This window comes from Ascaphus truei, chromosome 3, assembly GCF_040206685.1.
Source record: "Ascaphus truei isolate aAscTru1 chromosome 3, aAscTru1.hap1, whole genome shotgun sequence".
NCBI lineage: Eukaryota > Metazoa > Chordata > Amphibia > Anura > Ascaphidae > Ascaphus > Ascaphus truei.
Window position 1 is genome coordinate 424,716,106 of NC_134485.1, and position 25,721 is coordinate 424,741,826.

General features: G+C 43.6%; 1 protein-coding gene and 2 long non-coding RNA genes across 5 annotated transcripts in view; 2 read left to right on the forward strand and 1 right to left on the reverse strand.

The window, feature by feature from the left end:
• PDE2A (phosphodiesterase 2A) overlaps positions 1 to 25,721 on the reverse strand; it is an 818,679-nt gene that overhangs the window by 464,624 nt on the left and 328,334 nt on the right. The gene's annotated exons all lie outside the window — the stretch shown is intronic.
• On the forward strand, positions 4,081 to 25,313 carry LOC142490459 (uncharacterized). 2 transcript variants are annotated; one of them, XR_012800058.1, is made up of 3 exons: positions 4,081 to 4,206; positions 5,159 to 12,295; positions 23,178 to 25,313. It is a non-coding gene; the product is annotated as an uncharacterized LOC142490459 (long non-coding RNA). The 2 variants fall into 2 exon arrangements; XR_012800059.1 differs by lacking the exon at positions 23,178 to 25,313 and having other exon boundaries at positions 4,082 to 4,206; positions 5,159 to 5,321; positions 6,243 to 13,670.
• On the forward strand, positions 15,853 to 23,171 carry LOC142490460 (uncharacterized). Of its 2 annotated transcripts, XR_012800061.1 has the most exons (3): positions 15,853 to 16,264; positions 17,501 to 17,581; positions 22,140 to 23,171. It is a non-coding gene; the product is annotated as an uncharacterized LOC142490460 (long non-coding RNA). The 2 variants fall into 2 exon arrangements; XR_012800060.1 differs by lacking the exon at positions 22,140 to 23,171 and having other exon boundaries at positions 17,501 to 21,763.

The window sequence follows — 25,721 nt, forward strand, 5'->3', positions numbered from 1 at the left end:
TACCCACTTAGTGATGTTTATTCTATAGGTTTTATGGACTTTGGGCACTGTTACTAGGGACTTGTTCCTCTTTTCTTTATTTAACGTTGGGTTGTTGCAATTTCCAAGTATGCAAAATGAGAAGGAATATCGCTACCCATTTAGGAATAATAATGTAATCGCTATGGGGCAGAGACCTCTCGTGTGTCTGCAAAGCTGACTGTACATGATCAGCTCTATGTACATTATCAGCACTAACAATACGCTGTGTCATTAGGAAATGTTCTAAAGTACCCAGGTTTGTAACAGAACCATATCTGTGTGTGCTGGGCTCGCCGATCCTGCAGCGCAGTGCCGGGGGATGGGACCACAACCAAAAATACTAAGTGGGGAAGATGCAAGAGGTATTGGGCAACATTACACACCTTGCTTTAATAATAATAATAATAATAATATTGCACTGCCAAGGGACGGGCAGGTTTGCGGATTGGAAAATCTTCCGAACGTCGCTTGTATGTCCGAGTCGGACTCCAGAACAAATGAACTAATCCCAGTGAAATATGAGTCAAAAACTGAAAAAAAATGCTCGGCCTCCAATTCATTTTTTTTTCTTAACAAAAATCATTTTGCAAACATAAAACTTGCGAACTTATGTGCCAACGCTCGTTTTTCCAAATCATTTTTATTAGTGTTTTTTTAATTTATTTTTACACATACTGTAACAGATGCATATTTATACACACACATGTATATTTATATATAAAATGAAACTCTGCCCTGAAAGGCTTAGTATCCCATATTTGTTATCCCACATTCAGAAAAGTCAAGTGATTTTCTCAAAGTCGCAGTGACCTTGAGGTGATTAATGAGAATGAAAGTCTTTCTAACTGAGCCAGTATGGACAAAAAACACACACACATGCCTCAGGCTTGAACTTCCTTGTTATTACAAGGAGGAAACGAGTTGTCGTGAGCCCTGACGTGTTAGCGAGGGTCCTGCAGGTGTCAGGCAGGGCTCCTACAGTATGGAGTGTTAAGAGCCGCTAATTCATCTCTTCTCACTGGCAATGGAGCGGTGTTGAGTAAGAATTGTCAATTGGTTTATCTAATCCACCGCAAACCCAGTCTAGTCAAATCAACAGCATGACGGGGTTGCGCCTGAGCAGGATACGCGGGCTGGGTGACTAATACTTGTATGTACTGTTACTCTTGGCTCTAGCCAAAGATAAGGCTAGTGAAAGGAAACTCCTTGTTGTTTTTGATGTGAATGCTGTCTAATTACACATGCTTGGCAACATACACTGGGGATTCAATAATGTGAAAGAGTTAAGGCAGGGGTTCTCAACTCTGGTCCTCAAAGCCACCCAACAGGTCAGGTTTTAAGGATATCCCTGCTTCAGCACAGGTGTGCTCAATCAGTGACTCGCTCAAAGACGGAGCCACTGATTGAGCCACTTGTGCTGAAGCAGGGACTGATTGAGCCACTTGTGCTGAAGCAGGGAGCCACTTGTGCTGAAGCAGGGATATCCTGAAAACCTGACCTGTCGGGGGCTCTTGAGGACTGGAGTTGAGAACCCCCGAGTTGTCATTTAACGGTGAAAACCCCACACCGCATGCAATAAAAGAAACCCAGTTTCTAAATATTGTATTAATGTAATTGGATACCTTAGAAAGTTAGGCACGTTCTATAGTGTGGGGTATGTGCTACGCCGTGCACGCGCGCGGAATTTAAGTTGGCTGACGTCAGTCAGCCTTTCTATACAAGGGCCGCGCACGGCAGGGAGAGGGAGCCGACAGACAGCGGCCAAGATGAAGAAATTAATCTTTTCGGGCCGCTACCGGCTATGAATGTATGTGTGTGTGTGTGTGTGTGTGTGTGTGAGTATGTACAGTATGTATATGTGTGTGTGTATGTACAGTATGTACAGTATGTGTGTGTGTGTGTGTGTGTGTGTGTGTGTGTGTGTGTGTGTGTGTGTGTGTGTGTGTGTGTGTGTGTGTGTGTGTGTGTATTTGTGTCTGCACAAATCTAATACATTTTTTATTTTTACCAATGTTTTGTTTTAATAAATAATAAAATACACAAACACACACATAAACATACACACACATACATATACACATAAACACACTCAACACTGTATACACTCAACATAGTATACTCACGAAAAGCATGCGGCACGTGCACCCGCGTTCGCATAGGCACGCACGGCCGCATGCTGTATGTAACAGCCCTTACTTACAGTGAGGCTTAAGATACAGTGTTCAATGGTTGCATGTTTGTATTGCACCCAGGTCGCATGTCATTATAACTTTATCTGATATCTGTTGTTCTTCAACTTTATCTATTTGGCTAATGACTCTCGCATAATTAGTCTAACAACAAAATGGTAGGAAAAAGGCTGGATAAACCTGTAAAGGCAACTTTACAAACCGTCTTATATCAAAAGAGATTAGGAACACATTGCAAAAACATTGTGAACATCCCTTCAAACATGTGGCTACTACAAAGAGATTAAAAGTAAAATAATATCTAAAAATACTTATACTTGTCTATTCTTTTGTTTTCAAAATAGTGTCATTCACCCATATTTACCCTATTAAAGGAGCAAACCCCCTTTTTTTAATGGTGCCTTAACCAGAAGGAGTCAAACCGCAGTCACCCGACCTCCGGAGAAACGCTGGTTCCCGAGATTTGTGTGATACAAAAAGACCACAGAGATAGACCACAAGGTCACCCGGTGTCTTCTGATACTGTTGTGGCTTTCTATTGACCAATGTAATTAATGGACAGGGGCACGCGGATTTCAACCATAAAGAACTTATTGTGCCATAGAACACACAACGTTTCGGTCTGCTGCCTTTTCCCACGTGCCGTGGCATGGCAGCCGGCCGAAGCGTTGTGTGTTCTATGGCACAAAAAGTTCTTTATGTTTGAAATCCGTGTGCCCCTGTCCATTAATTACATTGGATATATTGGATGAATGCAGGTCTTCCCTGGGAGCACCGGTAAATGTATCACAAGTTATTGTTATTTTCCTTTGGTGTGCAGAAAACCTCCTTACTTTTGCTTTCTATTGGCCGCAAGAGTGTGGTTGATCATCTGTGGTTATATTGTCTCCACCAGAGAAGTTCTCTTGCCCATTGGGCAAGACCAAGCCAAAGGGTCCAGTGAGATCCTGGAACTGCAGATTTGCCCTGGATCAAGTAAGGTATATATAAAAAAAAACATTTTAAAAAGGAATTAAGTGCACAATAATTAACTTGGATCACAACAAACCCAAGGCAGAATATAGGAGAATCTACTTCCAAAATGTCTAGGTCTTTTTCAGCGGCGTGCAGTAATTAAACGGTTTTAGGACTTTTTTAAACTTTGGTAAAAATTAAAATCGCTCCTTGGAGACGGCTGACAACACTAGGATTAAGGGGTAACCAATGCACATACACCCCATTTGCATATAAATAAAGTTTTGGAGTCAGATCCCGGGTGAGAGGTTTGAAAACCCCTGGAACCTCACCTAGTTCTGGAGACCGTGTGGGTCATTTAGTGAAGTCTCCTGGGTGCAGAACTTGGGCAGAGTCTGCGAAAGAACAGCACCAGATTTAACAAAGGAAAAACTGCCATTGCTTTCACTGGGATTCCTTTTCTTTGATGAATATAATAATATGAAAATAGTTCTTTCAAAACTAAGGCTGTCTCACTTTTTTAACCTTGTCTGTAACTGTTACATACGCCCATAATATATATTATCTCTAACTGTGCATGCAATGTCTTGTATGTAATGTATACCCTGTTCACTTATGTAACTGTATTTGTAACCATGTTACAAACTACAAATTTATGCTATCCTGTTTCAACTCTGCCCTCTCGCAAGCTAAACAAGCCTACTTTTCTTCACTAATCAACATGCACAAGTCTAACCCACGCCGACTGTTCTCTGTCTTTGATACTCTACTCAAACCACCCTCAGCTGCCTCTCATCTCTAAGGATGTATGCAAATCCCTCCACCTCTGTGATAGGCTGAGCGGCCTATCACTCACCCAGAGACAGCCAGTGAGGTTGTCCACCCCATGTCTATATATTGTAGGTCCCATCTGCGCTGCTGGTCAATTTTTCCATTAACAGCTTAAAAAACAGACAGCTGAGTCGTGAAACATGCGAGTCTCTGAAATAGATCAGCGACGGAAACGGCAGCTGCCTTTACAGGGTGTGAATGCTGCAGAAATGTTGGTATTGAACAGTGTCGCTGCCAGAGGGAGGAGGAGGGGGGGGGGCAATGTAAGGGTTAACTCCCTCACTAGGTCCTGTATTATGCGGCATAGTATGTGGAGGGCTGGGTAGGACTTGAGGAGGATGATGGTGGAGACAGGGAACGTGCGATTATGATACAGACGCTGTGACAGGGCAGGTGGAGAAAGTGACAGAGGAAGATAGGAGAAGGAGTGGCTCAGTGAGTAAAGACACTGACTGGCACTGAGAGTTTGAAGCAGGGGAGCCTGGTTCAAGTCCCGGTGTCGACTCCTTGTGACCTTGGGCAAGTTACTTTATCTCCCTGTGCCTCAGGCACCAAAAACATAGATTGTAAGCTCCACGGGGACCTGTGCCTGCAAAATGTCTCTGTAAAGTGCTACATAAAACTAGCAGCGCTATACAAGAACATGCTATTATTATTATTATAAGTGCGGATGGGGACAAAGAGAGAAAAGTATGTGGGAGTCATCGGGTCCTGCGATGACAGAAAGACAAGATAGGAGTGAAACCTGAGTGAGAAGTCTAATCTCCGAGGTTAACTCGTGTGCTGCTTTGTTTTAATGTACAACACTGCAGTGCCCAGCAGGCAGGGGGTTAAGCCCCCACTCCATGAGAAGGGAATACAGGCGCTGTCCAACTAAGTCAAATAATAAGTACACAGTATATATTTTTTCTTTACAAATGACTTTGATTTGTTAATTTTGTTTACCCTGATCACATATTGTATCTCTGTCTGAGAGTGCCTCGATCGGCACTATCTCGGTTTAATAAATAAACCCCAAAGTAAGAACTGTGCATGGTAGAAATGTATTCCAAAGGCTTTGCAGCCAGAAATAACGCTCCCCGGACAAAAGGATGCTGGTCCCCAGGCTAAGTGGGCCATGTGGTTCTTATCTGGTGTCAAATTCTATGTTTCCATCTGACCAGGGTTTACTATCTATGTTGGAGACATCTGAGAAGCTTATGAACTCGGGGGTCTGTGGAAGTGGGGGGCAGATATGGCCTGGCTGCCTCTCTGCTGGGCACCCTGCTGTGTGGGGGGAGCAGAAGTTTGTGCACCCCTGTACTAAAGCTTAGCACCCTTATTACAGTAAGTGAATATAGACTTAAGTCTGGGTATCTCGGCTGAGGATTCAGGCTATACACTGGTAAACCATAACCAACCGTACATACTGTATGTAGCCACTTATGGAGAATATGCATTCAGAAATGTCCCCTTCCAGGCAGCCGAGTCTGCGTATCCTGCTCCACATCATGGTATAAGTCCATTAGGCCTCCGGTGCTACAGATCAGGAGTGACACACATTTGTAGCATTTATATTTGGCAGCTAAATGTATTTTGGTTTGTGAAACAAATGTTAAAAATGAGAGTGTGTTTGTTTTAGTTCTTATGTTAGGAAGTGGGACTGCACCTTTACAGCAGAAATACTACTCCCACCCCCTTTTAATTTGTTTTATATGTAAAGCGTGTGACAATGTATAATTCTACGTTCTTACCTACGCTGGCAATCGTTTGGTGCTCCCGTTATGAATCTGCAAAAATCCTGCTTGTGTGCCTAACATAATGGCCGCCTTTCAGTTTGAGTCAATCCTTCAGTCGGTGTAAGTGAGCAGCTACAATGTAGCCTTATATTAATAAGGTAACATTATCTATTGTTACATTTTGCAACTCAAGCTGCTGGGAATATTGGCAACAAATAATCACAAACGGCAAAGTGTTGCAAAAATCTCAAACTGCTTGGGAGGTGGGCTAAAGACTGCTATAGAAATCAAAGGATGGCATTAAGAGTTGAAATAAATAAATATATATATATATATATATATATATTGTGACATAGTCCAAAGATGTTAGGCAGCTTTCTGCCCCATTTTAGGTCAGAAAGTGCAGGAATAGTTAAAAATGATCCATTCCACAGCCTCACATTAACTCAGGCTGCTGGATGGAAATTCCAGACCACAGATTACAATGGGTCTAGTTCTCCCTCACCTGCTCTTCTAATCACATGCACAGGTATTTAGAGCAGAGACGTTTGCATTTCAGTCTCTCTCCTTAGAGCCTGGAGGCTGGGGGTTTCTCTGCTCCCCTGCATCCAGTTCGGGGTGGACGGCCCCTCCAAGTATCACAGTACCAGAGGATTTGTCTGGACACTTGGGACCGAGTTCCCACCACGAACAGATAAGACAAACAAATATGTATTGCTGTTTCTAAAAGACTATGCTGTATCTAGTGACCCTAAATGAGAGGGCATTGTTTTAAGCTGGGGAACCAGGTTAGTTGGCCCAGCAGCAGTTAGAGGCTGATTATGATGTGTAGTTAGATCCCTAAAAGGGATAGGATTTTGTTTATATAATTTGGTTTCTTGTTACTTGAAATAACAGTGTGGGAAATACTGTGACACTGATAAAAGTGAACCGCTGAATGAAAATGTCTGTGTGCCTCTAACCTGCACATGTTAAAGCTGCAGTACCTTACTTGGATGAAAATAAAGCAGGCAGAAGCCTGAGTTAAGCAACGTAATACTTTGCATGTTCCTGTTTGTTGTATAATTAACCCTAGAAGACTGTGTCGGGAAGAACCCAGACAGATGTCAGCGCTACAAAAGAGGGGCGTTTGTCACAATATATATATATATATATATATATATATATATATATATATATATATATATACATACATACATACATACATACATACATACATACATACATACATACACACACTATACCGTAAGAGAACGTTTCTGTGATTTATTTATTTTTAACAAGTTTTATTTCTGCAAACCAGGACATTTGGTAGATTGAACTATTGACACAACATCCAGAGTACAGAGCCCAGTTATTGAGGCAACATCTCCATAGAGACACAGGCAAAAGGGGGGGGGGGGGGGAGTTCTTACATGATAACTGAACACGTAACACCGCAATCCCACCAAACACCTGTTACAAATCATGATTCTCTAGCGTCTGAAGTCACCATGGTAACCTTTACACTGCAGTGGGCTCTGGGGCGAGCTCCATTTTTACCTCCCAGATGCGTAATTTTTCAAATGTTTATGATTCCTGAATGAAGCATCAGATCAATAAAGACACCGTTGGAAAGCTCAAGAGGAGATCTCTTAAAATATGTGGATTGTTTTAAAATGGCGATCAGCACGGGCTGTTGCTATAAGAACCTCAACATGGAAACGTAGTAGACGGGGGCACACAGGGCGCAATGTATTTTCTTTACTGATAGAGAAGTACAGTCGGATGCCCAGAACATGCTCTCAAACAGGGCTACCATCGGCGGAGGAGCGCAGAGACAAGTGGCCGGGGACCTGAGGCTAAGGGACCACACCCTGAAGTGGGTTGTGATGTCTGGGATCGGCCAAATGCTGGGGTCTCTTCCTCTGTCAAACGCCAGCAGCAGGGCCCTATCCACGGTGGTCAGCAGGCCCTCCCACACTGTTCGAAGTTAGAGGGCTCCCTCCCCTGCGCTGCACATGATTCCATCACCCATCCCCCTCTCCCACTCATTCACTTGGGGCCATGGGTTTAATTACAGTCCGGGGTGCCATAGAAGCAGGTGGCGGGTCTGCTCCCAGAAGATGGGAAGTGGACACATACATGCAGTAAAATATAATCCCAACGAAACCCAGCAGGGTTACAATGCACCCAGCAAACCCCTTAAAACAGGCAGCGTACGAATAAGTACTTCCATGTAAATGGACCGATTGTGTGGGACATCCGGTCCTCACCTGCCATGTTCTTCTTTTTGTTCACTCTCCCTTTCTCCTCATGTTCTTTCCCTGCTGCCCACTTTCTCAGTATCTCTCTTTTCCTCCCTCTCCTCTCGCAGAGATAATCGGAAACAAAAGAAGAGAAACAAAAAAAGAAGCAGCGGGGGAGGCAGAGGAGGAAAAGATTAAGGAGAGATTATTCTTACAAAATGAATTCACTGTTTTTTTTTCACACCTTTCAGAACGGCTTCCGTCTCTAGACACAAGAACACAAAAGTGACAGGAATAGAAGCAGCGGAACGGAGCCCATAATCCGAGGGGGGAACCAGAGTAGGTTCTAGAGCAGTGGTGGCCAACTCCAGTTCTCAAGGGCCACCAATAGGTCTGTTTTTTAAGGATATCCTTGCTCCAGCACACTTGGCTCAGTCAATGACCTTGAGAACCGGAGTTGGCTACTCTTGTTCTAGAGGATGTCACAATATCTGTTCCAGGACGGACATTCAGGAACAGGTTGACCCTCAGGTAATAACCACACAATAGGACTGCACAGAAAGCAGCATTCTTGTGTTACTATGTTATCACACCTAGGGAAGTATGTATCAAGTATCAGTATTAGTTATCGTAGGGGTGCGCAAACGTTGTGCGCTGCGCCCCCCCCCTGCCTGCCAGCCCCTGCGAAGACAAGGTAGGAGACACGTTTGAGACCTCGTGATCCCCCGGCTCTTAATTTAAATGCTGCGGGGAAGAGCGCAGGGCCTCTGCACCAGCCGTGCTCCCCAGAAAAATCTTGCGCCCCCACTTTGCACACCCCTGGGTTATTGCACCGTTTTGGTGTTCACTCCCATTTAAGTTCATCATGTTAAAATGGACATTCGCTCCACAATGAACCAATGACAGCTCACACTGCTAGAGCTGCAGCTTAGAAAAGTAGTGGCTGTGGGTTTTAGTCTTGTTGGTCTGACACCATCCCTTTAATTGGCTTTTCAACTCTATTTAATTTATATGGAAATCTTTTTAGAAAGTGTGGGGTGGGACTCGCTTAGATATACTTTGCATAGCCGTTCGTATATTTCTCAGACGGGTACATTGGGTGCACTCCTTTTTCATCACAGGAACATCTCTCGAATTTATTTAGAGGGTCGTTGGAGACAATACAACTGGAGACACTACTAAATAGAAAGTTCCTGTCTTTCTCTTCTTAGATTAATCCGAGGGCGGATTTTTAACAATCCGGCAATGGATTTCGGATCCTTAAAAATCCGTCCGGATTGTACAGTATTCCATTACGAATTTGATTAAATCTGCTCCGCTTTTTTAGTACCCAATCAGCAGATGGATTTTGGTGATGGGGGTGGAGGGAGGACAGATTTGGTCCAAACAATTTGCGGAATTCCAGGGAACAGATTTGGAATGTTTCACCCACCTCTAACCATGGGCAACCCATGCTGACCAGTAAGAACTACAAAGGGGTTAATACATACTTACACTAACTGTGTCTCTTGCCTACCAAAGAGGCTAGTTAGTCAATGCCTTACTAACCACGATGGCAGGTAAGGGGTTAACTCCACCACTCCCCTAGGGGTCCAGAAGAGGATGTGGCCCCTCCACATTTTGTTGCCCTGATTTAGCAGAGTTTTGTGAATCTGGGCTTAACGTATGCAGGGTAACCAGATACATTGGAAAGTTTTTATGAGCTTTATCCAATGTCTTTTTTTGTTGTTGCAAGTCCTAAAATGTACAGCACATTTTCCCCCTTCCTTCGCTCTTTATTTTGTAAAGTAATTGTTATGTCATCACAAACCCAACAGATAAAGCCCGATAAACACGTGACCGCAAAAAAAAGAAAGTAAAACAAACTTAATCAGTGAAGCCAAATACGTACAGTACCTGCGTGTATTTCTATCCCCCATGAGGCAATGTTACCTGTCCATCCTGAATGTGTACAGTAGATTACAGAGAAGTGCTCTGTAGGCTCTTATGTATGTGTGCTAAAAGTGAAGAAAATATATGCGCACTAAACTACATTAATTAATAAATAACACAATCATATTAAATGTGTATTTGTTCAATGTAGATTTGTTCAAATAAAGGTTGGACATCTTTTTAGATGGGAAAGGTATACAGGGATATACCAAATAAGTATACATGGGAAGGATGTTGATCCAGGGATTAATCCAATTGCCAATTCTTGGAGTCAGGAAGGAATTAATTTTTCCCCTTAATGGAGTTTTTTGTTTGCCTTCCTCTGGATCAATAAGTAAGTATAGATATAGGATAAAGTATCTGTTGTCTAAATTTAGCATAGGTTGAACTTGATGGACCTATGTCTTTTTTCAACCTCATCTACTATGTAACTATGTAACTATGTATTGTGCTGCTGAAATACTCAGTGTAACAACCAACACATAAAATAATTAACATAGGTGTGTTATACTTGTGTGATACAATGAATAAATAATTACAACAGTGCTAAAATGTGTCAAATGTTATTTAGTGCTAAAACAAATACACTTAAAACATAACCTCTCCTGTAGAGATGTCACGGGTCTGCAGTTGTTTAGTAGAGGTGGCCCCAAACCTTAAACGCTAAACCCACAAAAGACAAATAACAGCGCCCAACTCGCAGTGCATTAAATATGATTATATTAGCTCATTGCAGGTAGGGCAAGTATCGCATGTACACTTAAATGGAAGCTATCAGGCAGTACATGTTAGGGATATGTTACCAGTATGAAGTGCTCATACGCAGCACCAGGCAATCACGAGACGGTGTCAGGAGAGGAGGAGAGGTGAGAGGGGTGTATGTGTGTGTTTCATGGTGTACAGTATTTTTGGAGAAACCCCTGGCAACCCTATTTGTGAGTGCATTTTTATAATTGCATTAAAGTCCAAAGTATGGTGGTTTGCCTGTTGCCCTTCCTTTCTAGATATTGCTTAGAAACAATAATAGTTAATATTGTAACTGCAGTCCTAATCTTTCCCCCACTTCCAGATTTTCTTTGTACCTTCATGCTTTCTCTACACGTTCTATCCCTCCTTCATTCCCATGCAGTAATAGCCACACTCATTGTACTGTCGTTACAATGGGAGACGGCTGCAGGATACGCACTGTGTGCTGGTCATCTGTTCATGAGGATCAATGTTTTGTCTTGCAATATATGTAATGATCTGTGAGACGGTGAGAGAGGAACGACCAGCAATGAAGTGTCCTCGTCAAAAACAAAGTTTGGCAAAAGGTCATTCCACACTACATTTCTTGGATTGTAGTACTTAACCCAGCCCCCCCCTCCCCCCAACAGGTCAGGTGTTAAGGATATCCCTGCTTCAGCACAGGTGGCTCAATCAGTGTCTGAGTCACCTGTGCTGAAGCTGGGACTGCGAATCGGAAGCGGGTTTTGTTTTGTATCAGTTTTGCAGGCAGGAATATTTGATGAATGATAGGGCAAACTGGACCCTTTTAAAGTTTACTTTTGGAGGTGCAATTTGTCCCGGTTTCGCAGCCACGAGACCGTTATAAATAATCCCAGACACAAAATGAATTATGTTGGGTAAAACAAAAGTGACAAAAAATGTCCCCGGTACAGTGTACAGCAAATAAAGAGTATCCACACGCCTCAGACAGGTCTGCAACGCTGCCCTTCCCCATTATCTCCTAGCATACCGTGCTTCCACTGCAGCCAGGGATTCTGGGTAATGACATGCAAATGAGCACTATTTGATAATCCCCAAATTGCGTCCCACTTGTTTTTTTGTTGTTGTTAGTTTTTACAAGGCAGCAACTATTTGTGCCAACCCAATGAATGCCAGCACCTCTCCCCACCCCCCCCCCCCCCCCCCCCTCCCCATCCCCTCGGAGACACTGGGGGCGTCGCTGTACTCGTATCGTGCACACCTGCAGGAGGAAGTCTTTGAGTACATGATTATACTTCGGTTTGAAACCAAAGACACAGCTATGGCGTTTGACTCGGCCCCAAAATATCTCCGCCCTCTGCAGCCTCCAGTGTGTTCCCAATTTAGGAGAAGCACATGCCAGATCCTGCCTGCCTCTTCAACAAGACGTCAGGGCCAAACATAGACGGATGCGGTCATTTTGAATCACACACTGGCCATGCGCTGACATTTGATCTTTTAATCCACTCGTGGCAGAGAGCCTATCAGAAAATTGGCCATGCATCGCAGTGCCCGTGGCCAAGGCAGAGAAAGCAGACACAAACACATACACGGCAACCACACATGCTCCCAGCTGGCATCAGCCCACAGTCGCTGGCAGTGGGTTGGATCACCGTTCTTGATATCTCTCTTATCTACTGCAGATGCCTGGCCGCTGTGTGACATTTTCCAAAGGGTAAGGAGCGCAGGATAGAACGTGTGCTCGGGAGATAACGTGAATTCACTGAAGTGATGGAAGATTGCCCCGGAATTTAATATATATATATTTTAGAACATTAACTCTTTTGTTGCTGAGAGCGTGACGTGAAAAAGTGCGGCATGGAAGAATGTCACTTTGTTTTAGGGGGGGTGGGGGGGAGGGGGCCTGGCAGAACAGGGTTGGTATAAATACAGAATACCCTGCAGCTGGCATATCCTGGTGGCAAAAGAGCTATGGCAAACCGTGGCCCAGAATGATGGAACTGCAGTGGCTGTTTCCTGGAGCCACGGGAAATTGATTACTTTCCCGTGGCTATGGGGCGGGGGGGAATTATCGGAGCTGCGTCTGTACTTTTCATTGATGATTCATTGATAAACTGAGGCCACTTCAAATTCTGTTGTACTGTAGGGAGAAGGTTTAACCTTTCCGCGGCAATGGTTCGCCGCCAGCGAAAGGGTCAATGGTACTTTCATGTGGGTACGTTGTTGGTAGTTTGGAGGTTCTATCTCCTCATGACCTTGGGAAGGTCACTTTCACGTCTGCCTCGGGCTTTGGAAGTAGATTGTAAGCTCTCAAGGACAGGCATGGTAAATGCTATACTGGAAGCGTTATATCGGCAAGAATACTATTAAGAGGAGACTTGGATAACTGGAAGCGCAGAGCTGCTCCGTATTAACACAAGGTGTAGGTACCTCATTCTCTAAAAGTTATGCCACCAATAAACATAGTCTAAGACATAGAAACAGTTTGACGACCAGCTAGGAACAACTAGGCCCACCTACTCTGCCCATGTTCCTATCAGCTGTAAAACCACAGACTCTTATTTGATGCTTGGCTTTCTTTTGTATGAATTCCCTTACTGTACTAGCCCTTGCAACCTCTGCTGGGAGGCTATTCCACGTATCTACCACTCTTTCCTTGAAGAAGGACTTCCTTCCATTTCGACCGAGCCTCCCGCCCTCCAGTTTCACCCCGCATGACCGCTCGTTCTAGCGCTTCTCTTTCATTGCCACTACTGTACACCGCGCTAAGAGAAAAAGCAATTCCAAAAAAAACAGGGGCAAAAAAATCGTAAGAGTCGAGCGAGAAAAGGAGGAAGAACCAAAGTGAAAAGATGGAACTTGCGGTGGACACACTCCGGAAATAGGCCATTTAGCAAGAAGGGCTTTGTGAACGAGCCATGCACTCTACATGGCCCCAGCCCGGGTAATTGTATCTGAAGAGCTTGTATTTTCAGGACTTAAGCTTCCGTTCCATGTTCTGCGCCTCCTCCTTAATGACATGTATGCAGCCGGACTGACCAGACTATGATTGCGCGTCGCATGTGTGTACTCACTCTGGCAAGTCTCGAACGGGGGGAGGGGGGCAGGCGGGCATGGGGGGAAGGGGGGGGGTTGAGGAAAACAAGTCTAAACAAAATAATCTACAAAAAGGAGTTTGCCCGACAGGTAAATGGCAGCAATAAACTTCATTTCCGCTGCACTTTTTGAAGATAGATCTCCCACTTTTCTGCTTCCTCCCTCGGTGTCAGGGGCTCTAGGAAGTCAGGAGAGACAATTATCTCCTGAACAATGAACTTCATTTCCCTCTCCCCTCGCTTTCAGTTCTCAAACGCATAGAAGCCGATTCCCTCCCTCCGGGCCAATTCTCAGCCAGCCTGGCTCGCTTTAACCCCTTGAGGTCCCCCCCTCAAAGGGTTAAAGCGAGCCAGGCTGGCTGAGGGTCCCCGTGATGTTAGCGCAACGTCCTAAGAAGCAGAATCGGACGTTTTGGCGGCAGCCGTGTTTGCCGTGACCGCGTCGGCGCTGGAGTGTGGTCGCCGAGAGACGCTTCACCGCAGCCGCTCCGCCTGCTGGGCACACACCGGCCGTTTCGCAAATAAGGTAAGTACATTAAGGGGTTTGAGCGGTTACGCTAGGGGGTTAAGGATAGGGGTTTTAGGGTAAGGGGTTAAGGATAGGGGTTTTAGGGTAAGGAGTTTAGGGAAACGGGTTTTAGGGTATGGGATTTTAGGGTAAGGGGTTTAGGGAAACGAGTTTTAGGGTAAGGGGTTTAGGGTAAGGTTTTTAGGGTAGGGGGTAGTGTTTGGGTTCTAAGATTTGGGGGTTTTAAGGTGAGGGGCTTACCTTAGCGGTGAAGTGGCCAGCAGAGAGATGTCCCTGCGGCGAGGTAAGTGGTGGCAAGATGACACAACCAAACACCCTAGACCGATAATAAGTGGCCCCCTGAGGGTTCTTTACGACATGCCCCCAGTGCCCCTGACTTTTTGCTCGTTTCTAGGGGAGATCGGGACCTCGGTTCGCGATCAGAAAAGGAAGATGGAGGACCACCCACGTCTTCCATTCATTGCGCTGGGCGCACATCGCGGTCATGTGATCACATGACCCAGAAGCTGGAAGTTCCACGGCGCAGGGTGCTGCAAACCTGACGCCCAAAGAGGTTAAAGCAGCACTCTTCCCCAATCCCTACCCCAATATCAAGTATTGTAGCTACATGAGCCAGGCGGGTTCTAGAGCTGAGCTATGTTATTAGGTGTCCGTGTTGTCAGTACCACCTCCACCATCCGGCCTCACTCCCACATGTGCAGCCTGTGCGGCCCACAGAGGATGGCGTCACCGTGCCCATTGGCGCTGAGCAGCATCACTACTTATTCATGGCAGATAAGGCAGAAACTATAACCAGTAGGAGCAGAATCGTCGTTTGTTTTCATTCTTATAAATGAGACCACACCCCTCTTAATAAATATAGTTAAAACTGAAATCAAAGAATGACGTTTAATATCTGTCAAATAAAGTTGGCTCATACCTTAGCATGAACTGTGCTCCTGTCAGTAATAATAATAATAATAATAATAATAACAACAACTTTATTTGATATAACACCTATCCCCCAATGGGACTTAAAGCGCTTCACAATTACAGTATAGCACACAGTACGCAGCAATTTTGCAGACACGGTCCCTGCCCCATGGAGCTTACACTATGATTTTGGTGCCTGAGGCACAGGGAGATAAAGTGACTTGCCCAAGGACACCGGGAATGGAGCCAGGTTCCCCTGCTCAGTGTCATTGTTCTCGGAGTCAGTGTCTTCACTCACTGAGCCGCTCCCATTGGTTGCCAGGGAGATCCACACACACACACAGTTAATACACAGCTGTGTTGGCCCTATCTCTTAAAGGCACGTATTTTGCACGATAATACAAATTCATCAAACAATTCTCGCATGTCTAAATGTGGTTCAGATCTGGAAAAATTAGGGATTAATACAGTACGTGCTATTTAATAAGCAGCGGGGATACATTTCCCACGGAAAGGCGCAACCAAAAATCTTGTTTCCCAGTGGCAGAGGGAGAGAGAGAGCCGGTATGCAGGCCTGCACAACTCCAGTCCCCGAGGGGCCACAGACAGGCCAGTTTTTCACGATATCCCTACTTCAGCACAGCTGGCTCAATTAGTGGCTCAATATGACTGAGCCAATAGAGCCAGCTGTGCTGAAGTAGGGCTATCTTGAAAACCTGGCCTGTTTGCGGCCCACGAGGACTGGAGTTGTGCCGGCCTGAGGTATGGGGTTATCACACACGTTCTGCCAAAAACTCTATCCAAGTCAAAGGAAGTGCACTCCGATAACCAGTACCGCCCCCCCCCCCCCCCATGTCTGTGCCCCAGAGAGAGAGAGAAACTCCATTAAAATGATCTGTCTCTTGTGTATAGGATGTGTGGCAGGCCGCTCGGGCAGAGAAAGGGTTAACTCCGTGTTGTGTGGGTTGTTGACAGCGAGCACTCGGAACGTGTCTTTGCAGAATGCCTTCAGACGTGCCCTGGGTCCTTAGAGAGCTGTACCCTTCCAGGCACGGCTGCAGGACTCCCGAAACTTCCTGTTCTTCAGGATTTCCTGGCCAACGTCCAGCTAAGGAAACCATCGGAAGGGACAGTAGCTGCTTGTGTGGTGAGAGGCAGATTGGGAACTTTGATGTGAACTTTTCAAGAGCAAAATGTTCCTCATTGCAAAAAAAAAAAAAAAGAGCATTCCTAATTAATATTATTATTATTATTATTATTATTATTATTAATAGTAATAATAATTAATATTGATTCATAATAACAATAATGTATGTTATTAATGTATATAAAATAAATATATATTCATTAATAATACAGTGTGCAAAGTTGTAGGAATTGTGGGGGGTGAAGGAGCGGCTCAGTGAGCAAAGGCACTGGCTCAGAAAACAGCAACAGCAGTGACTATGAATCAGGAGAGCCTGGTGCAAGTCCCACTGACAGCTCTCTGTGACCTTGGGCAAGTCACCTTCACTCCCTGTGCTTCAGGAAACAAACTTGGTCTGGGTTTCCATAAGCTGTGGTGGTGTGTATCTTTACCTGGCAGTAACCACCCTTCAGGTTAGTAGCAGGTACTGCCAGGTCAGGGTGCACTACCCGGCGTTGTGGTTTGATGAATCTTGGCCATGGATTGTAAGTTTGTTGGGACAATACCTGTGCCAGTAATATACTATGTAGGTGCTATATTGTAACTGTGAAGCTCTTTGAGTCGCATTGAGGGGAAAGAGCTGTAACAAAAAAATAATTTGTATTAGTACATGCATAAATATTTGTATTAGTTGTATTAGTACATGCATAAATATTTGTATTAGTACATGCATAAATATTTGTATTACAGTAGTTGTATTAGTACATGCATAAATATTTGTATTAGTTGTATTAGTACATGCATAAATATTTGTATTAGTTGTATTAGTACATGTATAAATATTTGTATTAGTTGTATTAGTACATGCATAAATGTTTGTATTAGTACATGTATAAATATTTGTATTAGTTGTATTAGTACATGTATAAATATTTGTATTAGTACATGTATAAATATTTGTATTAGTTTTATTAGTACATGCATAAACATTTGTATTAGTTGTATTAGTAGATGCATAAACATTTGCAGGCACCTCAGCCCCTGTTAGAAACACTAATAATTTAATTTTGGTGTCTAAGGTTCAAGTAGATAAAACGACTCCGCAAAAATCACAGGACCAGAGATAGGAGCTTTGGCTCTTAATTGTGTGTGTGTGTGTGTGTACTGTATTAATGGGAAATGCTGTCAAACATGTGGCTGATAACCATGCCTCTTCTGCTTTGTTATTAAACCACGATGCATCGCTTTTTCTCCCAGGCATTTCATCTCCTTCATACTGTACATGGGCTACAACCACCGATGAGAATTGCTCTCCGTCTTGTCGCTGTAATGTTTCAGGTATATGAAAGGAGCCCTATGCAGCGTTAGGCTAAATCCAGAGGCATTGATCGTGCCCATAGAACGCGCGGGCGACACCAGGAGGGGGGCGCACGTTGAAACTGATTTTTCCGCGCTACGGGCAGGTCACGTGACTGGTTCGGCCAATGAGGGCAAACCAGCTCCTTGACGGTTCTAGGCACGCCCCCCCATGGCGCGTCTACCATGGACAGAAAACGCACCCACTTCACGCGGGTGACGTCACAGCCTTTGCACGCCTCCGCGCGGGATAAGGCTGTATGGCCTTAGCCTTATTCTGCACCACCGCCCAATGTGTCGGACTTTGCACAGGTTTGCTAATGTATCCAAATGCTATATTTCTACCTGGGTACACTGCTTACCCCCGATATTTAGTACACACGACCACTCTAACGCTACTGATTTTGGTGTCAGGAGTGTGGCATTCCATAAGATACTTTTGGTACATGGTGGGACTTGTGACAACAGGATGTGTTTTCCCGTCAGACACATAGTACACGCCATTCATCGCCCACTGCTGGAGGGGTGCAAATAATTGATGCTAATAGAACTAGATTGGTCATCACTTGAGTCTAGGTGCAAAGTTCACCTTTCCTGCCCTGCCTTCAAATACTTTCTGGGCAAACTACCCATCTATCTGAACAAGCTCCTCACCCCTACCACATGCAGCACTTATCATCTGAGATCTGACTCCAAAAGATTGTTCATGGTCCCAAGAACAGAGTATCCGGCTGCTCCTCCTTCTCCTACCGTGCACCCAAAACTGGAACAACTTACCGGAGACTCTCACAGCCACCATCAGTCTAAGTTCTTTCAAAACTAAAGCTGTCTCACATTTAAATCTGGTCTGTAACTGTTACATACGCCTATAATATATATTATCTTTAACTGTGCATGCAATGTCTCGTATATAATGTATAACCCTGCTCACTTAATGTAACTGTATTAGTAACCATGTAGATGTCATCATAACTCTGTGTCAAGGATATACTTGAATAAGAGAGGTAGCTCTCACTGTATTACTTCCTGGTAACACATTTTATAAATAAAAATAAATAAATATGGAATTTTGCAGGTACAATGAGTTCCTGTAAAGGAGGAAACCCCAAAAGAAGGGGTAAAAAAAAAGGCCCCTAATGTGTGCACATCCACTAATATTCAGGTATATCATATACACAAATATATTGGTGGTAGTGTCAGTTATCACCAAGATATATATATATATATATATATATATATATATATATATATATATATATATATATATATATATATATATATGTGTGTATATAATATACACAAATATAGTTATACAGTCTGTCTGTGAGTGGGTTTATTGGCTTTGCATGTCATCCCAGGTTATGTTTAAAAGCTGTGTTTAAAGCAGCAAGCATTGGCTTAAGGGGTTTCCATGTAATAATGAACTTGAGACAAAAGTTGGCACTGTTGCTCATTTGCATGTCATTTCCCAGAATCCCTTGCTTCAGTGGAAGCACTGTGATAATGACGAAAAGCAGGGTTGCAGATCTGTCTGAGACATGTAAATGTGCTCACAAGTAATATTTTTATATGAATATAGTAACATATTTAAGGGTTTCTAGATGTCGGTGTAATATACTGGTGGACGTCACACATGCCTGTTTTCTCTCAGTCTGGGTTCTTCTGCTACATATGCTGAATGCAAATGTTTGCGATTGTCTGAAAACCACGATTTCCCAAAAACTGTGTAAACAAAATCCAAGAGTTTGAAGACTGTTTTGAACGTATGACGGTCCAGAGAACGTCCGGGCAACATTAATACAGAGATAATGATTTGTATTCTTTGTCAGCGTGCCCAAGGACTCTGTGTGCATCAGTTTGGGATCTGGGCGGCGTCAAAAGGGGGAAATGAGGCAGGAGGTACATGACATACCGAACTAAACAAATCAGCCACTTCAGGGGTGGGGGAAACTCCACTTCGTCAAACGTAGCCAATGTTTTTCATATATTTGATACATTTCATATAAAGGGCTGACGGAGTGAGTGAGTAACATCACTGACTCTGAAAACAAGAACACCAAGTTTGAAGCAGGGGGGCCTGGCTCTACTCCCAGTGTCAGCTCCTTGCGACCTTGGGTGCGTCACTTTACCTCCCTCTGCCTCAGGCACAAAAAAAACATAGATTGTAAGTTCTACAGGGCAGGGACTGTGTCTGCCAATAAATAATCTACTGCATGTACAGCACTGTGTACACTGCCAGTGCTATGCAAGAAAAGAAAGAAACCTATTATATTATGTCAGCGCTCATGAATTGTCTGTGCCTCTCACTCATTATTTTATCATCAGCGTCTCAGACACGTCAGTGGAGTTACCCATAAAACAATGACTTGTTTTATTAAATAACAGTAAACTGCCTTTTTTGTTCAGATGGAGTATTTCTGGCGTAATGTCGCTGTCTGGGAAACAGGTGAATGTGATGCGAACGCCAATGTCAACTATCTTTTGTCACATTACTTTCCCACCCGGTGCAACGGGCACCAAAATGAGATTGCAAAGTGCCCGGTAAATGCTATGTACAGGTACAGCGCTGGGCTCATTGTCAGTGCTATGCAAGTCAAATATTCTTATGGATTTCATGAATTGTATCTGATAAATCAGCAACAACTTGAAAAAGGTGCAATCTCATCTATATAAGCAACATGCAGTCGCCAGGTGAAATTCTTTACATAATAGCAAAACATAGCCAGGGTAGACGGGTTTGGGACACGCTATGTAACATACAGTCGCATAATCCCAATGGTTTTAAATGATTCAAAGTGGACAGACCCTCTCCATGTCAGTCACTCAGAGATCCAGATTTAAACTACCAACCTTTTAATTGCATTAGTTAAAAATGAGTACCAAACGACCAACATTTATTTTAAACCATCCAACACCGAAAATCCAACCCAGCAGTCAATAAATAAGTAAATGATAAAGTATCACAACGTAGAAACATACGTCTTCAAAATATACAACATGGACAAGATGAGTCACTGGTAATATTGCACAAAGCTTTTTAGTTGGATCATAAATACTCAGAAATTATATACTGCGGTTGCCACACTTAGAAGTCTTATGGAAGTATAGCCTGGTGTACACATTTTTGCATGTCTTTTTCATATCATTATAATTGTACTAATACAATAGCAGATCCATCATTTCCTAGGCGGTGGAGAGGTGACAATATTTCCTATTTCAGACACAAGGTTAGGAATCTGAAGAGGTCTCAATAAATCTCTTCTGCAAACATCATCGATGAAGAACCCTCCTGTTATTTGCTTAATATGAACACTTACTCCACTTTTTCTGACGGCCACAGTAATTATTTCCTTCCTTTGTCAGTGCTGTAAGCACTGCAGATATTGCCACTCTTTTTTCGGGATTTAACACATTGTTGATTTCACTACCAGCACCACCACCCTTGGTGCGCTTTCGTGAAATACTCCTTATATCATGTCAACAGAGAAGAAACCAGAATATTCCAAGCCCTTTCCTACATTTTGCAGTGATACAGTCTTTCAAATCCATCAATCTTGCTTTAGGTATGTTATGGCTTTCTTGTCCTTCGAAAACTGACAAGATGCAATATAAATCAATGCCAAGTATGACTGCGTAAGTCTCATCAGCTCGCAGATTATTTTAAGCAGAGAATAAATACCCACAAATATTACGGCCATTCTGATCATGTCTTAATTCCTTAGTCCCTTCCACAGACCCAAATCTTACTGTTGACCAGTAGCCAGAATTGGCTATTACTGTTGGGCAGGAGGCTAACAAGGCATTGAACACAATCCCCATTTCAGGCATGCCAATGCACTGCGGTTTTAAGTCACTTTACATGCCATTTCCTCAAAGTTAGAAAGAACTGTGGGAGTCTCAATATTACTCAGCATTATTATGCAATACGCTATGATCCTTCGCATGGGGAGGTGGGGATACAATGATCTGCCACCCACAAACAAAGCACCTTTCAAGGAGAAATCCAGCCCTTACCTGGAGGGCCATGGGCTCTTCCAAACTCGGCCTCACCCCCAGAGGGTATCAGAGCAGGGGACAGAGGGAAGCTTCTTCCATTGGTGTCCGGCTTGGACAGAGAGCTCGACGAACCAGCCCGGATCACGAGTTCCGCAAAGGGAAATGAAAGGTGAAGAAAAGGCTGCTAGCTCAGAAAAGCCATCAGCTTCCTCTGGAGTAAGAGCAGGAAACAGGAGGGCTGCTCCGAGCGTAAATCGGGCGGCAGAAATGTACATCAAGTATTTTTTAAGCTTACATTGCGTCACATATGTGCGTACGCTCTCCACATTGTCTGTCCTCAAGGGCCATCAAAAAAGTGAGGTCTTCAGGATATCCCTGCTTCAGCACAGGTGGCTCAATCAGCGACTCAGACTTTGACTTAAAATGCTTCCGGACGGGTAATAGCAATTGGGAAGATAGTGTTCCTTGACGCTCATCAGATTTGGTCGTGGTTCCAGTTTGTTGCCTTTTGTTCATAATTTTATTTATTTACTTGTATTGCCAGATATTAGTTCCATGGTCTTCTTCCTTTACACCCTCATACCTTTTGATTCATCGCTGAAATTGGCGGTGACCCGGGATAGAAAAAGGTGACCTCCAGGAACTAGGCTTCTTCCAACCCACCAACCCGGCTACCGACACCTATGAAACGCGTGGAGCTAACTTTCATAAGCTTGCTGCATGCCAAGATGTCCACAGTCGGAAGCAATCCAGCGGAAAACTGTTTATTTTTTGCTAATTGTCGATTTTCCAAAATAGAAAGTTTTTAAAAAACAGTCTTGTTGTGGCCAAAGATAAATATAAATATATATATATATGTGTTTTTAATTGAGTAAGTGTCTTCTTTATGTTAGTATATCACATCCCGGGCAACGCATCGCCTTCTCCTCCTGTAATTATTGCGTGCCGCTTGCATACAGCGCAGCTTATACTTTTCGTCTTGGCAGACTCTGACAAGGTACAACTCCCAGGCTGTTATACAAATAGACTTACTTATGGAAACCTACTGATCCGATCGTGACGCCCAAGCGCCAGCTCTGAGTCCAGCTGTCTGGCATGCCATGTACCATTTCCAAACATGCTTTGTATTTTTAGACGAGGCTGGTGATTCTTGTGCTGCCTGTCTCATCTTTTTGGAGAATGTGTCCTCTTTGTGTCTTTAGTGCCAGGCAACTCCATTGTACTGTATATTGTTCTTGGAAAAAAACAAGACGTTTAAAGCCGTGTGACCCTGAATTAAACAGTGTGGAAATCTTAAATCCCAATAGTAACAACAGGGTTATTACTAGAAGGCTGTGATGCCATTGATTGCATTGCATTATTCCTGGACCCTCTCTCTTTGGTAGCTAAAGAGTTAATTAGACCAATGAAATCTCTGGTCCCCTATACTTGAACCCCAAAGGCATTGGCTCCGTCCTCTCCCCCTTCTGCTCAGAACAAGAAGGAAGGGGTAAAACTGGTGTACATCTCAAAACGCCAGCGAGTTTCACATTGGGATGTTTCTCAAGTCTATTTACTAAAGATTTTCCTGTTCTTTTTTTAGACTCAAAATAAGGATCTACATACTGCTACACATCACTGTGCATTCCCTAGACTTCCCTAACGCCACAACTAAAAACAATTAATAGTAAACTGGCTGAAAGTACCCAGAGATGCTCAGGAATTCTGAGAAACCAAATGTCAAAGGAACATTCTGCTCCACCAACAGGAATGTGGTGTATATGATTCAATGCAGCAAATGTGACCTAGGATGCTACATTGGTGAAACCACCCCAAAAAATTGAAACCAGAATGAACAGACACACAATAACACACCATGAAGAAGGAAGATACTGCTCACCAGAGGGACACCACTTCTCGCAGCCAGATCATGCCATAAATTACTTAAAAATCAAAATCCTCATTGGAATGTTTTAAAGTACTCAAGTACAGAAAACATCCGAACTCAAAATGATAATGCACTTTGACACTAAAACAAGAAGAACTTCATGCTGATATGGGGTTTTTAACAAACTACCATCATTTTTTGCAATGTTTCTCCCTCTCTCTCTGTTAATTCTACCATCAACCCCCCACCCCACTGCACACTGCTGATCATTGTATGGTCACGTGTCTCACTGTCCCTTACCCCCTCTGCATCCCCACCCCCCTGCACACTACTGATTGATGTATGGTCCTGTGTCTCACTGTCCCTTTCATCCGTTATTGCCCTGCCTGTGTATTCCTTGTCTGAATCATTTTCTTTAGATGGTTATCTTGCTTTTCTTTCCTTACATCTGTATTAAACTCATGGAATCTGTAAATCAGTATTGCTGACCTGCGGAGAACTCGCTAAAGCTTGTCTCATAATATCTATTGTTAGTCCAAATAAAAAAAGGCATCACCTAGTACTGATGTACTCATTTACTGCACTGTTGCAAGTGGATTAACACAGCTATTTGTACTTAATTCAAGAAACCAAAAAGGAAGAGGTTTATTAATGGATAATTTCGTTACAAATAATTGTTGCAAATAGTGCACCTGCCAGTTAGGCTCCGCCCACCTTCTAGAAGGTACCCACTCTGAATCCAGAGTGGAAGTAGGTTTAAGGGTCCACACCACTCCCCTGTAACTATGGTGACCGATTATGTCACCAGGGGGTCTGGGGTCCCCCCCCAAAAAATCTCCCGCCCCCCAGTTTGCGCACCCCTGCCCCCTGCTATATACCTTAAGGATAGAAGAGGTGGGGGTCTCACAGTGCTTATGTGTAACTTTATGTTTAGCGGTCTGAAAGAAAATGGTCACTGTTTATTATTTTCTTAGTTTTAGAAGGGCCACTGCAATGTGGGACGAACACACAAATCCCTTTGTAACAGGGAACGTGAGGGGCCACTCATGCCCTGGGAACCCTAGAATAGGGACTCACTGGGGGGAGTGCCCAGTGGACACTGCCTGTACCATATTGTCCCCGCCAAGGCACACCAGCCCACCATTGGTAGGAACCAGGGGGGATCATGCACAGGATGACGGGTCGGGGAGCCCGGAAGGAGGTGTTCCCACCTGAATGTTGTGGTCGGGGTCTGGGACTAACTTCGCAGCATAAAGGTAACTGGATGTGCACATTCTCATCACTATCTATATGTCTGTAACCATGACAAAGCCTTGTGTTCCTCCCCGGGGAGCTGTTGGATTCCCAGGGAAGCAGATTGTCTGAAAACCAGTTATGTCCTAATAAAACCTGTGCTGTTTTGTTTACTCCCAAAAGTCCCTGGCGCCCTTTATTATCATCTGAAATCTACCGCCAGCTTACAAATACCAGCCGGCCAGACACCAGACCCGGAGATCCAGGTAAACAGAGTCTGTGCAACACTATCTGCACTTCTACATTAATGTGTGCAACATCTCCTTTTAAGCCGGGTACGGAGAGGTTACATAATTATATATATATATATATATATATATAGTGCATTAGCCACCTTATCCAACCACTGGGTTGTGTCTGTTGGTAGCTTTTTGTATACACCTTGTCAGGTACTTTTTCAGCATTCTATTGTCTATTTAGACCTTTGTACTGTCTTTCAGGGTAACTCCCTGATTAAAGGTTTAATCAAGTTTGCACCATTCAGGGGATCCATGCCGTGTTTTAATTTTCTGTGCTTTAATTTTTACTTTATGTTCTGTGACATTTTCCAATAAACATTGTGGTTTTGTATTGTCAGGCATACTTGAGTGCTTTCATTGGGGCTCTTTTGTTCTTTTTGCAATATATATATATATTAAACAGCTGTCTGTGGGTGGTTTTCTGGGTATGCACCTTAACCCTGGCTGTGCTCAAAGCTGTGACCATGCAGCAAGCTTAAGCCTATAGGGAACCATGTTAAAAATGGTTTTTGAAGCAAAAAGTGGCACTGCGTGCTCATTTGTATGTCATTTCCCAGAATCCCTTGCTGCAGTGGAAGTGCTGTATGCTGGGTGATAATGGTGAAAGGTGGGGTTGCAGACCTGCCTAAGACATGCAGATGAGCATACAGTTGTATTTGTATGTATATATATAATATCTATATATATATATATATATACACACACACACACACACACATATATACAT